The sequence below is a fragment of the Anopheles marshallii genome, chromosome 2 (assembly GCF_943734725.1).
Source record: "Anopheles marshallii chromosome 2, idAnoMarsDA_429_01, whole genome shotgun sequence".
NCBI classification, from domain to species: domain Eukaryota; kingdom Metazoa; phylum Arthropoda; class Insecta; order Diptera; family Culicidae; genus Anopheles; species Anopheles marshallii.
Genome location: NC_071326.1, coordinates 66,871,812 through 66,888,055, shown reverse-complemented (window position 1 = coordinate 66,888,055; position 16,244 = coordinate 66,871,812). Strand labels below are relative to the sequence as shown.

The 16,244-nt window shown below is 43.5% G+C and overlaps 1 protein-coding gene across 1 annotated transcript in view; it reads right to left on the bottom strand.

The window, feature by feature from the left end:
• The window catches only part of LOC128708926 (lachesin-like), a 74,415-nt gene that overhangs the window by 6,201 nt on the left and 51,970 nt on the right, over positions 1 to 16,244 (bottom strand). The window lies entirely within an intron of this gene.

Here is a 16,244-nt window from a genome sequence, read left to right as displayed (position 1 = left end):
TGCGATAAAATAACTGTGTCACGATTTGGCGATGACGTTACACGCAATCGGCTAGTATAGAAGCAACCACACTTTAGCTACAATGTGTTCACTTACAATCTTGCCTAATGTGCCCGTTTCGTTGTAGAATAGGGCGGCAGAATGATCATACCCGTGGCCGTGAGTTTTTCATTTCGGACCGCCCGAAACGGGCTCGTTGGTAATAAAACTATTTATTACGTTGTAGAGACACCGACCAAAAGGAAGCAATGGTCAGATTGGGTGCGAGTCATCCTCGTGAACCCGTCGCCGTCCCGTAATTGTGGTGCGATGAAAAAACAATTGAGCGTTTATTAGTTTTATCGCATTCTTTTGGGGGATGTTACGGCACACGGTTATGGGATTCCAACGGTGACACTTTATTAGTGGTTAAAAAAGATGTTGTCATATCAGGGCGATAGGTTTCGCGTAGGGTGTTGATTATAGAAACACGTTTAATAATTCTCTTTCTAAAAAAAAACAAACACTGATTGGTGTGAGAAACTGTACAAATACATTATTTGACACTTTGTCCTCATAGAATTCGGTAAACATACAAGTAATTGAAACAAAAACTACGACACATCAAGAAAGAGTTGTAAAACAAACTTGTTAATTCGTTTCCTGCCATCTAGCGTCGATAAGTGACAACTGTGGACATCACCCTATCAAATCCTCCTACCCACCGCCAGATGGAGCTAGACAAAAAGTCTCATTGCGATCGAGGAATTTGTGAACATCAGTGATTCGATTCATGCTTTCGTGCGCGAGTGCGTTGATTACCCACTTCACGGATTGCGGTAATGATGTGTCTTGCATCAACTGAAACACATTCATTCATTGGGAAGAAAAAAGCTAATTGAACAAAATGGCCTGAAGCATTTCTATTTGATCGCCATTAGCTACATTCCATTTCTCGTTCATAGCGATCGAATTCTTCTGATGTCACTAATGTGTTAATATCGCAGATCTCATACTGAGGAGATAGGCGTAGATGATGATGGCCTAATGATCGTCTTTTTTATCTTTTGCTCTCTCTCTCTCTCTCTCTCTCTCTCTCTCTCTCTCTCTCTTCCTCTATATTTTCCATTCCAGTTGTTAGTAATCGCTTGATTAACATAAGCAACGGGGCCTGTTGCTTTGTAATATGCATGAACACTTGGCGCTTAATCGTGCATGAATGCAACCGACCTCTTCCCACAACAGACCGCATGTCTTGTCCTCTTGTACTTGACGATCGTGTCAGAAACTGTTTTATGCTGTCTCCATCATTTATTACCCTCGAGGGCTAGCGAGTGTTTGAATAAAACTGACGAAAACTGCTAGTCGGATGTGATCTGAGTACACAACCGTAGTGCAATCGAACCAAAGGGCTGAAAGCCCCTTTTATGTGCACTCGTGCCTTGGCACGAAAGTGTTCACCGTGGTACGGGAAAACGAAAGTGACAAAACCGGCACGGGCATGTCATTAAAAACAAAGCCTTATCCTAAACACGGAATGGTGCCCTCAAAACGAGCATTTGTTTCGATTCCGTTCGGTTTCCAATTAGGGAACGGAATTGTTACACTCAAACGTCACCGGGAACTGTGAGCAAGAGAGCGCACCCCCGATTGCGTAACCAGCAGACGCACACTAATCCTTTTTTGGCAAACACTTTAACACGGTTATGCAAACCGGGTCACAAATGACGCTTTCGATAAGTTTGGTGGTTTTAATTGCTTTTTTTTAGCTTTCCGTTTTTTCATGATGTCATATTTCGGTTCGTTAGTTTTTGCGTTTTTTGTGTAGCTTATTGTAAGATAAATATTAATATAGTGTTTTATGGAGGAATTTAACGTTTTGCACCTTGATTGAGTGTATTTACATTTCCACAAACAGGAGTTATAAATTCTGCACATCAATGGCCTAATGAACAAGCTACACCGTGAGTAAGCGAAACTAAACAAAAGCCTCCACTTTCGAATGGATGTGAGTCATCCGGATGACTTCAACATTTCTTTCGTACAGATCCAGTTGGTGTGCAAGATGGATTATTTGCGTATTAGGCTTCCCAGCACGTCCCCGTGTTGCAGCTCTGTTTCGTTCACATTTGGCAAACGATTGGAATTGAATGGCTCATCACACGCGGTGATTTATAGGCAGCGCACGTACTTAAATTGTTTTTAACACCAGCAGCGGTGATCCTAGCAACAAAAAGGACAAGGCAAACCAAACTATGTTACTCATTAAAACCGTGTACTAGTGCTTGTAATAAGCGTGCAACCCTCATGTCCACACCGCCCCAAACGGTATCAACAATGGCGGGAGACGATGACGAATCGGTTATCCGTTTGCATGCTTCACTTGCAGCGCAAGATGGTACGGTTGGGTCCGAAAACTGCGCACCCATGCCACGGATGGCGTCAGATAGCTGGCCCGCTACACGCACCTTATTTTGTTTCCGTTTCCCTCGCGCAACGGGATTCGATGAGCGTAAAGTAACACGTATGACAACCGGGAACTTTCTGCCTGGATGATACAAATGGAGAAGCTTAAGGGGATGTGTGTGCGTGGTTTTTTCTTCCTCGTTGATTTTCATTGTCCCACACCAAACGAGGGCAACGAGCTTTCTGGAACGGCTTGGCGCCAATCGAGGTTTCTGTCCCCGGGGGTGTAAAAGTTTTTGTTTTTCGGAATGGTTTGACAAATATGAGCAAATTTATCATTCCGAGTTCCGATTCCGTTGCGTGCGATATCATGCCAACCACCGGGGGTGGATGTTTTCCGAAACAATAGGGAACAAGGGTCGTTGCTCGGACGGTTGTTCCGGGGAGGTGATTTTGGTTTCGGCACCGGAGGGAGTGTTCGATATTTGATGATAAGACAACTTCCCGTTTATACGGCTGGTTGGCCAGTGTCATCGCACGGTGGGATAAAAGGGTGGGCGCAAAAAAAAATATTTTTTTAACAAATGTTTGCTACCATCTTCAAAGATATATTTGCCATGAAAGTAGATAATGCTAAATAATTCTTTTATTAAAAATTGTCAGACAGTTGTCAATGACTTCACGTTTCTTTGGTAAGTAAACTCCACTAGTGTTGTGCCCAAACGAAGCTTCTGTCCAGTCTCGTTGTTATTTCGTTCCAGCGATGACTAACCCTCCGGGTGAAGTTTACCAAAAGCATAGCACCATCCCGAGCAGCGGCCACCCGAAAGAACGCCAGGAGTACCCCCACCAAAAAACCAACCACGTGCTATATGCCGCAGGGAACAAGAGTACAAGAAGACAACACATAACCACTCCACAGGATGTGTTTTCGTCCTTGTGTGTGACCGGCATATACCAGCGCCAGAAAGGCGACCTCCTGCCGGACAACGAGCACGTGTATGTGGCTGTGTTTTTTTTTTCTGGATCCAATTTTTCGACTAGTCGCTTCCATTCGAACGCTTGTTGGGTGTTGTTTTTAGTATCCTGGTGGGGTAGGTTGGTATTTTTTATGGATTTCATTGTCATTTTAGTTTTTGGATCGTTTTTATTGTGAGGTAAGAGAGAGAGAGAAAGAGAGAGCAAATGCGAAACTATCACGGGGCTGTAGAGGTAAGCCTGCATATTCACTTGACCTTTCCGGGCGGATTCACGGTGGAAAACCGGGCGCTTGACAATAACGAACGATGAATGATGACGGCATTTTGTTGCTCATTTTTCGTCTTTTCATCATGGTTCGTCCACTTGTGCCAGTGTTGTTGGCGTTGTTGCAGCTAGTGCTAACTAAATGTCAACGCCGGAGGTCTTACTGTTGCGAAACCTGCGGATGTTAAAGCTGCACCACCGATGCACACACTTAGCAACTGGGTAGCCGGTTTTTTTTCAGCGTTGTGCATCGATAGTGCATTGGTGCAGCATTAAAGAGATGATGCGACACGGGACTAGTTTTTTTGTTATTGTTGCTCTGCCGCTTGTCGACACCGCTAGCCTTCGGACCGGTTGTGTATTGTCGGGTGAAAAAATGCAGTACATAATAATAACACCGGAACGTGTAGCATAGTGTGCGATCGTTTTGTCAGTTTATTTATCATGTTTGTTTTTTTTTATGCCGCCTTTGAGAAACCGGATCAGCACCCGGTGCTCTTTTGCATTTTGCACTGGCAGACCAAGGAAGTTAACATTCTGCAAGCTTATATGCATCGTTGTTTAAACAATTTTCTATCAACTTCGGGAAATTCAATTGGTTTATTTGTTGTAAAAAGTGTGTGTGGTTGTAAAAACCACATTTATTTGAGTAGGTTTTAATTATTGTAAACTAAAGTCAGTGCAACACTTTTTTATCACACCGTCCCACCGACAAGACATCGTAAGGAGGAGAGCGCATCGCAAAGACACTTCTGATTTTGTTGCGGATGCAAATTTGTTAACAACATTTAACGTCTTTGCTGCACTTTGTCATCCATTCTCATCTTCCACGACCAGCCATTATCTCACCATCTTTCCTTATTTAAATTTCCATTTCAACTTGACGTTACCCGGGCCACAATGTGTGCATCGTCGCCCGCCCGCCCAATCCCATCGATCAATGAATGATGATGGTACGATCGCGCCGACGCAGCCGGCGGATGTTTTTGTTTCCATTTCGCTGCCCCATGCATTTGATCACTGATGCCCTGATAGAGCTGTGTATTTTTTCTTTCTTGCACCTCACTCACGCCCATCTCGATAGTGCGGTGGTACCTTATTGAAATGATTGCGTGCGTGAGGGGGATATGTTTTTTTTTTCTTAAATGGTTTGTTTGTGTGCTTTCTCGTTGAGTAGCTAAACGGAAAAGCAAACGATGTCCTTGTTTGTCTTTAAAGACGTGATTAAAGAGTGCTGACCGGTGCAAAGTATACGCCACCAGGGATGAATGGAAGAGCACACTTGAGATATTCTCACGCAAATTGTTTAGTTCGGTCGCCGTGTGTTTCATTTACTGGGTTAATGTGCATCTCGGAAGAGTAAACAAAGCTGTATGCTTCCGGAATGCAAAAGGAAGAGGAGAATTTATTTAATTAATGGAAATGATGCGATTAATTGTTATGCAGGTTTGATTTGAATTGATTTTTTGATTTTTTGTTTGAAGAACATGTAAATAATAGAATGACTTCAATATCGATAAATTACTCACAAGAAAAGTCCATAAACTCGAAAGCGAAAATGAAACCTTCACAAACAAATGAAAATTAATACTAAACGTTGCAACTTTGTTCTGCATTATATTGCTAAACCATTTTAAAACGCACATTGACGCAAAGATTTATGTGGCGAACGTTATATTTCCCCCCAAAACTGAACCAGTTTGTCATTAGTTTGACATACTGGCCCATTTCGTCACACCACGAGCACATGTATGAATGCGTAACCATTGTTCACAAAGTGCTTAAAATTACCATGGCCCCTTACACGGTGTTGCTTGGTTGTTAAATTGTAACTGAAGTGTAAACACAGTCCCCAAAAATGTAGCCTTGCCGTGCCGAATGCTGTAAATCTGGGCCAGAAAGGAAATGTCGTTTATTGCTTTTTGTACCAATTTGAGGCACAGAAAAAGGGGAAATTACGTTTCCGGGGATGTGGCACACATATATATTATGAGCTCTTAATTAACCAACCAGAAATTTGTACACCAATATTGTCACATCTGGGTCCCAATTGACACCGGTCACCGCAGTTCATTTGGCTAATGCACGGATTTAGGGAATGGACACCGAAAATTGTTCCAATCCTACCCGAACCTGGATAAGCTCCCATTAGCGAATGGTTTCCAATTTATGCTATCGCCTGCGGTTGCGGTTGCATCTGAAATGCGATACCCGATCTAAGATGATTGCAAATTAATTAGACCCGGAAGCCAAAGTACAACGCAGAGCCGCATTGTCTCACACACCGCTGCCACATGTCACGGGCCAAACGGGCCCGTCCCAGGATAGGTTAGTGATCGGTAAAATTGTTCTGGATCGTTGTAACCAACGCCACCGGGCACAGTACGACATAATAGTCAATTGGTCTCGCTGGCACAAGCCAAAACCGGGCCCGTGCACTGATTGCTGCCGTGCCGTACCGCCACGAAAGCCACTCAATGTGGCGGAAATCGTGCCACTGCTTGGGCTGTCAACGACATCGCAATCCGCTAACGGTTCGTTTCGCCATGGGTAAGATGTAATGAATTATTAATCGAAGCAAAACTCGTTCAATGGCACGCGCTTGTTACTTTCTGCTGCCGGGTCTGTGCCTTGCACGATGTCATGTATTCCGTTCAATTTTACTATTGGTAAAAGGCCCGTTAGTGCACGGCAATGAAATTGGCACACGTTGTGGGGTTTTGTCTCTCCCGTTTGATGATATCGCTACTGATGATGTGTACATGAATCAATATGGATGTGATGTTTCTAGGAACTAGTGCTGGTTAACACCAAGAATAGAACGAGTTGATAAGATGATTTGGAAAATCAAGCACGCATAAGTCTGCTTATACCAGGGCAGATTTCGGGATAATACAGAGAAGAATGTATAATGTTAATTCAAATCATGAAGTTAGTCTCGAAATTGTCATTAATCCTCAAATATTCAAGACTCAAATATTCTAGATTTAAATAGAATCAAGTATCGTAAAAGACTCATGAATCCCCAAAGATTCATGTCAGATATCGTGATATCAAGCCAAGTTTTCGAGGATTCGAGGATCTTAGAGGATTCAAGGAATTCGGAGGAATCTTCAGGAATTCGTGCTAACGATTCGTGAGTCAATGTGTTAATGAAGGTAATTTAATTTTGTGTAAGATATTAATCAACTCTACCGTACGGACTGCTATCATTTTATCGAAGTCTTACGATATTAGTAAAAAATAATTTAAATTTAAAGGAATTCCAGCTCAGCGTGTTGATTTATCTTAGCTAAAACCCCGAAACCCATTCATTCGTGAGAACGTCCTCATTATCATCCTTTTCACTGATTTGATTCAACCTGAACCCAATATCCTCAGCGTAGCGGTGCACTAAATCGTGGGTTTTGAGATGAATAAACCCTCTGGCACAAACGTCATCAACGAAACATCATTGTGAAACAATGGAACCCGAACCTTTCGTCGAACCTGCCAGTGTGGTGTACGTGCCTCGGTCGGGATCTATCGGAGGTAGCCCCAAGGGAGCAATTTCCGTTCGTGCGAAATAAGCTTTGAAGGGGGCTTTTTTCCCGCTTCTAACCACCTCCACTGCGAAGTGAATAGTACCACGGACAGCGACGTCGAAAGCCACGGCGGCACGGGCGCACACCACGGTTCGTCACGATCACGGTTTCCATTCTAAAGAGTGGCTTCCATTCATCGATCGCCACAGAGTTCGGGCTCGGCCAAAGCATTTCTTTCATTCGGCGCGCATACACCATCCAGCAGCAGCAGCTGGATGGATGACATCAACGTTTGCATCGTTCGCTCCGGCGCTCCACAGGCAAATGGCTGCATAGGAACAACATAATCGCTTTATGACAGCGAACGCGACCAGGCCCAGCACATTTGGTGCGTTTGGCTGAGCATGAATCGGAATGGAGCTTCCAACGGACGGGTAGGGAACAGGGACTGCACCGGACCTGTAGCTGTCGTGACACACATTTTCACGGATCGCTTGCAGATTGGGTTGACAGGACGGGTTAGTACAGTTGTTAGAAGAGGTTCCAATGGGGAGAGTGGCAACGAGAAGGTTGTTGCAACATTTTTTCACGTTCACGCCATCATGATGAGCGCCTTGTTTTGGTTTATCGATTGATTTAGCTGTCATAAGCGTGGCTTATCGTTCAACATCGCTGCTACTCTTCTAACTTAAGCTAGCGAGAGAGAACTTAAGCTTTATTAGAGAATTTTGTCTAAAATATTATTTTTCTGCTTAACTTTTTAAGTACAAAAATGTATAAAAAGTTATTGGCATTATCTGTCAATTAGCGAATGACAAAGTTCACTAGTAAGCAGTCAAATGAAGTGAAGGTTAATGCCCAACATTAGCGGCACAATCAGATAGTAATAAATAAAACGCCTCATGATTAAGACACACAACTGCGCAACACATTTTATTCGTTCGATGATTTATGTTATCTGTCGTGTGTCAAACGGCACAAATAAATCACGATATCATATTTTTACACTCGTATCGTTACGCGTGAAATCAATTGTTGGATCAGCCGTTTTGTTGCTACCTTTCATCGGAAAATGGTTCCAGTTCCCTATACCAAGATGTGAGAAATTGTGTACCATAAATCTAGCCTTTGCATGCAAAAGAAGTAGCACTTTCTCCAATGTTACGAGTATTCTTTGTTACGCCTTTATGCTCCACCGGTACACAGTATCACGGGTACCTATTTTGTTCGTGATAGTCTTTGTCCTCTACAACCTGTTTCGACTAACAGCAAAGGTACTGTATGCAAAGGATTGCAAGAAGAAATAAATCTTGTCCTTTTTTGTAATGGAATTTTTCCTGGTCGCTATTGAGTAGTGCCAATTCGTGTGCGGTTCTAACTGCTGATCCATTCTATTACTCTCCCGGCGAAGGAAACGATGAATTCTAAAGTACAGGAAATGTACGTCTTTCACATGCACAGAGCGGCACTACGAGCTTTCAATGGCTACAACTAGGCAACTGCAACGGCAAGGGAAAAATAAGAGGCCAAACACGCTGACAAACACCTTACCCGCAACGTAACCGAACGCAATGTGCCGTGTTTGCCGACTGGCGTATTTAGGTTAATTTGATTCTTGTGGTTCTGATAAACGATTTTATGATCGTCACCGGGAAAAACCTTTGCTAGGTTAAGGGAAGAGAATTGGGGGAAAAAAAACATCGGTAACAGAAGCTCTCTCCCTTCAGGGGCGCCCAAACTCCAAAGCTAGAACTGTTTTTATTATCGTTTGTATATTTATTTTTTCTTCTCTCTTAGTTGTCTGCTATGTCACCTACTACGTGGTGGTTGGCGTAGTAAAGGGCGTAAAGCGAAGCCGTAGGCCGACGCCCGAATAAGGGAAATTATGATCCGGAAGTTTATGGTTGCTTGCTCTCGGTGGCTTTTGTTGGTTGATGCTTTCCGGGTAGATAGGAACTGCTTTGCCTGGGAAGCAGGAAACCCGAATCGATCGCTTGGGTTTGATGTGAATATTTCGTCCCGTTGTTGGGTAGTGGAAATCAATTAACAGATATTTTTAATGACACTTTTTTACTGACGAATGCGGGCAGAATTGGTCAGAATCGGTGATGATAAAAAATTACACGCACCCTGCTCAAAGGATAAAATTCCCCCGTTCCCGGTTGAGGTTGTCATAAAAGTGATACAAAAGCGAAACCCTTCGCAGTGCAGTAAGTAAATTAAAAAAAAACACAATAATGGATGTCCAGAGAGGGGACCGTACCGATCACATTTATAAAAACTAATTTATTTCAACGTGAAGGATAAAATCTCAACTAAAAGTAACGATAAGGACGATGAAAGGATCCTCGAACCTCTCGATGGAAACAATTATCCATCAATTACGGCCGATCCATAAGTGTCACTTTTAAGAAACAATATTGATGTTTCGGCTTCCCATACCGTCTGGCACCCACTTGGCAAGCCGGTCCACTTTCGCTAGACATCCCGACGCAAGCGATGATGAAAAATGGCACCATTTCCCAGTGGAAGGAGCATGGAAAAAGCAATCTCTTCCCCAGCATGGAAACAGGGACCGATCCGAGGCAAGTTGTCGCCATTGCGTCGCGTAAATAGGTCACTGTTGTGTTGCATTTCCCTCTCCATGTTGTGTACCGGTCTTTCCCTCAACCCACTTGATTTTTACGCTGCGATGCCCACCAATCGGTGGTAAAGTCGCCAAAGCGCTTTTATGATTTTACGTAAGCTTCCTCCGATCGCCCACGGATGGCGAACGTTGGCTTTGGTCCAGCAAACCAAGCCCAAGAGTAATGGCGAATCGTCGGGTGTATCGGCGTACGTGAGCGTATGCTGCCACACTGCTCGGTCTGCTGGAAATGATGGAGTGCGACCGGAAGTGTTTGGAAAATGGAGTGTGCGCTTACAGGATTAATCATAATGATAGCGATATGAAGAAATTTTTCATTGCTTCCATGGAAAGGCCGTCCTGTGACGTGCAGAAGCGTTCAATGGTGTATACGTGTGGTGGTGTATCAGCGTGTGTCGGAATAATGTAACACCGAAGGATGGTGGTGTACAACATACGGAGTCAGATTCATCACCAGTTGCCGGAGTACGTTCGCTGCAATTTTCCTGGTTAATCTCACAACAAATTTATTTATTTAATGTCGTTCGACTCGGTCTTCTTGAATGAATATGTCATGTGGAATTTTCTGAAAAATTAATTCAACGATTTCATACATATCTAACACTATAAATTCGTGTTGTTTGAAGACAGAGCTTACGCGAATTGCATGTCTATACCATATACTAATCACTGTAACTCAATTCTAACAGTTAAAGCTCGATCTTTAGCGACATCTGCTTATTAGAGTTCTTTCAATATCTTCAAAAAATAATTTTATTGAAGGATGATTTTATTGCTTTCCCAACAATGCTAAAATGAGATTTAACCGTAATTAGAGAGAGAGAGAGAGTACTGCACACATTGCTGGGAAACTCGAGATCCATGATCCAGGACCTACTTATTTACTTATCCGGCGCTACAACCACTTCGCGGTCTTGGTCTGCTGCAGGACGTCCTTTGAAACGCTCACGGTCGAGCTCCGTCGTCTGCCAATCCATTATCCCGGCCTTTCTGACGGGCGCATCAACGCCATCACTCCATCTAAATTTGGGCCTTCCGAGCCACTTCTGTCCATCTGGATGAGCTGAAAGAACTTTACGGACTGGGTCGTCCGGTGTCATTCTCATGACGTGACCCAGGATCATGGAATCGCTCCACAATCTCATATGTTATTCTCAATTTTAAAATCCGCTGAGCGTGTTGGTTACGTATATTACTCCATTCCAATAGCTTTCCGAATTGAGTATTGTGTTTGCATGCCTAGCTTAGCTTAGGCATTATCTAATTTGTGATAAAAACTCATAACTTAAGCCAACACCAGTTTTTGTAATCTGGTGCAGAATTCGTATGGCAGTTATCACGCCTTCCTAGCCTTCGTGCTGGATTTTCACGAGAAGAATTTATTTTCCTTACGAATTCTTCAACGATGACTTTTATCTTCTGTCCGCACACACATTTATTCTCATTGCAATAATTGCTACCGTACTTTCATCACCTCATTAAAAAAGCGGCTTGTTACTTTATGATCACGTCCGACACAATCTTCAAACGAATTCTATTTAATAGCTTTTGTTGCTGACCGTTCCTTCTATTCTTTACCACGACAGCTCACCCACAATGTCCAGTCTTCATTGGAACGGTGGACACATTTCACACCATTCGCTATGCGCTAATCCATCCGGACCGGACACAGAAGCACGTTTAAAACGTTAGCTCGTGAGCGGTTCTTTTGTGGTTCTGGGTTTTATTTCACGTTGTTTTTGTTTCTGCGTTACATGAGTTACATACCAGCGAAGCTGTTACATTTTCCCTAGCACAGCTAAACATAGCAACTGGGAGTAAAGTAAAAGCGCCCAGTGTTGCGTGGTGCAGGTCTCTGGATTATGGTGCCACCGGTGTTAATTGTCACCACTCCGTCGTGTTGTTGGTCAGGTCTTCTTGATTCGACTCTGTCGATGTTCTTTTCTATCACTATTTTGCTGCGTTATTCCACCGCTAGCAATGGTTGTGTGTTTTTATTTTCATTTCTCTCTTCTGACTCTTGTTTCTAACGAGCCACATTTACACAATTTTCCACTCCGCGATGATTACCACGTAATGTTTACCGCTGGTTCGCGCGTTACCGAGCGATATGGGCGATGCTTCGTTCCGGTCTTTCACATGGCGAGGTTTTCCGTTGTCGTGCTGACTTCCTAAGACTTGGGGCTTAGGTTGACGGTTGGTTCGCTTCATTTCGCATCACGAGCACCGTGCACTAAGCTACCGGAGAGGAAAAAAAGGCCTTCAAAACGAACCACTCCTAGCTAAAGCAACTCCACGCCTTGGTTTATCTTTCGCGGAACATGCGGAAAGCATGCGTCGTGTTCAGTGGAATTGGTGAAATTTATATCCGCCGTGCCGGGGCGGAACAGCCGCGAGGCGTAAAACACAAGAATGCCAAGACCAAGATAGTATCAACCAATCGATCGCAATAACTGGTTCTTGATGGGTTTGGATGGTTTGGTGTCAGTATCGGAATCGAAAATGGCAAGCCCAGGTGCAGAAATTATCAACTTCTCGGTGGTCCCACCAGGTCCACCAGGAACCGTCTCAAATAACACCTTCGGGTTGAATCACGCCATAGAAAGCGTATTCTGCAGCGATGACTCAACTACGCCGAGGACGTCATTTTCCACTCCCAGTGTAATATTTTATTTCCAGTGCCACTAGTGTCTGGGTTCCTTTTCTTCGCACGAATGACATTGTATTGTAGCGGACGGTTTTGCTCTAGTGACAAGCTACAGTAGAATGCAAACGAAATGAATGAAAACATGGAAGCTACTACACTGCTCTCACAGGAGTAGGGCGAACCCCTTTCGGGCTTTCCTTATCGTAGTGTATGGTAATTTTCTATTATATTTTTTTTTTGCTTTATTCCATACCACCCTTTGTGCCCGTTTACCCTTCATGTGGGTTGGCCAAGGGCAAGAAAATCTCAAAATCACGAAAGTGCAGTATTGAATAATTTATCGTCCAGCTCCTAAGCGTTTCCGAGCGTTTTGTTGATGAAAATCTCCAAGCGATTGGGGGTGGAAGAGCCTTTCTTTGTTATGTATTTTTTCTGAGCAAAGAAAGGAAATTATACGTAGAATGTGATTAATGCAAAGAACTCGTGGAAAAAGGTTTCCTTTAAAAAGCTTCTTATCTTATTAGGAGAAGGTTCCTTCAGGGGAAGGTTCGTGGTCGTATAACGATGTTCTAATGTTGAGAATAATTTATTTAGGGGAAACGTTAAAGAGTCTCCAGAAGGTAGCATTTTAAATTGCACAATAAAATTCCAACAGTGAAAGAGCAGATAAATATCTTACTACTCCAAATTGTAGATCGATTCGGTAGTAATCGATCAATACAACAAATAAAACCATGCCAGCCCCGCTCGTTTAAAGTTACGTCTCAATATGTGTTCACGAGGCCAATGCGCTTCCTGCCGGAATAATGTCACAAGCACATTATCCGAGGATTTCGGGAGGTCGGCTGTGTTTGACAAACATAAATCTAACCACCATCACGGGTCACCCATGGCCTTGGAGTCGACGCTATGCTGTTCAAATTTCCCGCACACGAAAGGGGAAAAACGGCATTCCGAGACAGACTCGTTGTCATCGGACGAGATTTCTTTGTTCCATTCCGATTGTGGATGTGGACCTTTGGGCGGGAAAAATATCATGCATGGAATGGGAAACACTTTTTTCATTCCTCTGACACACTATTTCACAACCATTAAAGCGTGAAGCACCCAGCAACCCACCGATGGAGCTGTTAGGGGCGGCTATATTTCGACGACCGATGACAGCTCGCAACTCGGTCAGTTTCGGTGGCGCGATACTGCCATGTGGCGCATGTGGTGCGCATCCCGTAAGGGGAACGATTGCGATTTGATAATGTGCTGGTGTCTTCATCTGTGCTGCAGACGTATTGGCGAAATGGAAGTCAATTCGTAATTCATCACCAGCATCCACTCATCCATATGGCACGAATGGGGTTGAATGCGTCATGCATGGTAAGGGGGCAAGCTCATTTCATCCTTATAGTTGGGTAGGTTGTTTTACGAAGCGAAAAATTGTATTAAGTTCCTTCGCGAAGCACCCAGCGCTGTCCCAGTTATTGCTAGCGCTGTTGAGAGCATGATGGGGTTTTATTGGGAGTTTTAATTTCACTCAGCTTAATTGCGATTGCAAAAGTTTCACCGAAAATCACGTTTCATTTGCTGTCCGGTAGCTCATTTCATTTCCATGGTCACCCAACATTTCGATGAGCTCATTCCAGAACCGATTCCCATTGGACAGGAAAAGCAACTGAAACTGTGTGCGACAGTTAAAAGGATTCTTCGCAAAGTGAAAAGTGCATTTGGGGAACGGTAAGTTCAATGGCGCCATTGAAACGCTGGCCATAAGCTTGGATTTAAAATTACCAAAAACCGGCTGCAGAGCCAAAGAAAAGAAAAGAATCAGGTGTTAAATTTTTGGTGAATAGTTTTGCTTTGAATATACATATTTTGGATAGTCCGTACGCAGGACTGACTATCCAGCTGCGGATAAATAAATTCAAATATAGTCATCAATGACAGGCATAGATCTCTTAAGGCTGAAGTGCCACTAAAGATGAAAAAGACGCATATTTATTATGGAATATGCAAAGAATGTTAAGGATTTTGCAGATTTTGAAGAAAGGAACATACAATAGGGAAAAGAAGTTTTTTCCGTGTCGTATATGACAATCAAGCTACTATTGTTTTCTACCGAGCTATAGTGGGCATCATCCTGTTCCTGTTCCTTCCGCGTTCTTTTCTTTAGCGTGCTAGTAAAATTGTTTCATAAATTGATTCTTCGACAGACGTGATCCCCTTTGCGAGACAAGTATTGTCATAGTTTTTCTACAACCACTACACATCGAACTACAGAGACTTCAACTTGAACTGTTCCACCCCATCGAAATGGTAGCGTGAAAAGTGGTGAAAAAAGAACATCGCAAGTAAATGAACAAAGGAAAAATTCCGCACCGTACGTCACTGGAGTAGAGCATCAGGAAACATGGCCATATCAGAAAACTTACGCACGTATACACACAGCGGTTCTGCTTTTATAGCAGTACTTTTTTCGTACTACTTTCGGCAGGAAAAGGGGAATCACTGCTGGAAAACTGTGTCCCACATTGAACCGAGGGGCAGAAAAATCCCAAACCATCGAGGGCAAAATCTCCGCGGATGTAGCGTAAGGGGAAACTATATCGTGTGTCAGTAGTAGTTTCCCAGTACATGTCCATGCATAATCGGCCATTCGGTGCTATTTCCACTGCAGAGGAAAATGAAGCGAGAAAAAAAAACTTGCCCGCGTTCGGCAAGTGAATTCGTGAACTCATATTTCAGCTCAACCGCCCCGAAAAACATCGTACCACCCCGAGCTGTAATGTCGACGACTGCGGAAAATATTATATTTATAGTTATCGGCCAGGCACTGTGCTGGATATGGGGCAGTGGCATGATATCTCTATACGGGTTTCTACATATATTCATTGAAAAACATTGCCTTTTAGTCTTATCGATTTTCCGGCTCCCTACCACGCACCCTAACCGAAGCCGGCACGAGGGTGAGGGTTGTTTTGGTTGCTGCTGCCAACTAGGCGAACCTGTGTCCTGTATATATTTTTTTCGTGGGGAGTAAAGGGATCTGGCGCCTGATGGCTTTTAGCCTTGACCAATGTGTTTGGGACGTCAGTTTTGCGATTTCGTCTAGCCTGAGTATAGAACGGCGGTATATTGCTCGGGCTCTAGCAGCGTATGGGCAGATGTCTAGCTGGTCAGGTCATTGCCAAGTTGAAACGCATTCATACGGCAAGTCTTTTCACCGCCGGTAGTATAAATATTCGATCGAATTACACAGAAAGCCATTGCTAACCTCCTCGATGAGAAGATGGAATGGTAGTTCGGTAGTGGGATTTATTAGAACTAACATGGCAGTTGGTCTAGCTATTCCTTGATGTACGGCGCATTGCTTAAAAATAAGTGCCCGATAAAACGACACAGTTCAGCATTATTTGGGCGAATATTTTCAAACGTAAAATACATAGAACCGTTTTCAGCAGTTTTTCCTAAAAGTTCAACTGAATCTCTAGAGTGTGCTGTTTTGCAACAATTTTATTGCTCTGTAAACCACTCAAAAAGAGTTACGACTTTTGTAGCGCAGACTTTGTAAATCTTGACGATCAAGACATCTTCCAACTCGACCATAAATGAAGCAATCATTTGAATGTATGCTGCTGCGCCACTGTGCAAGTGTGGAGCGTTATCCATTCAACCCTCCTTCAAAAGTGTTAAATCCCAACTTCTCTTCCTTTCGGAAGGTTACGTGATGCTACGCGTACAGTCCGATTACAACATCATCCCATCAGGGAAGCGGCAGTTGACGTGACTGATGGCAGTTTGCAGT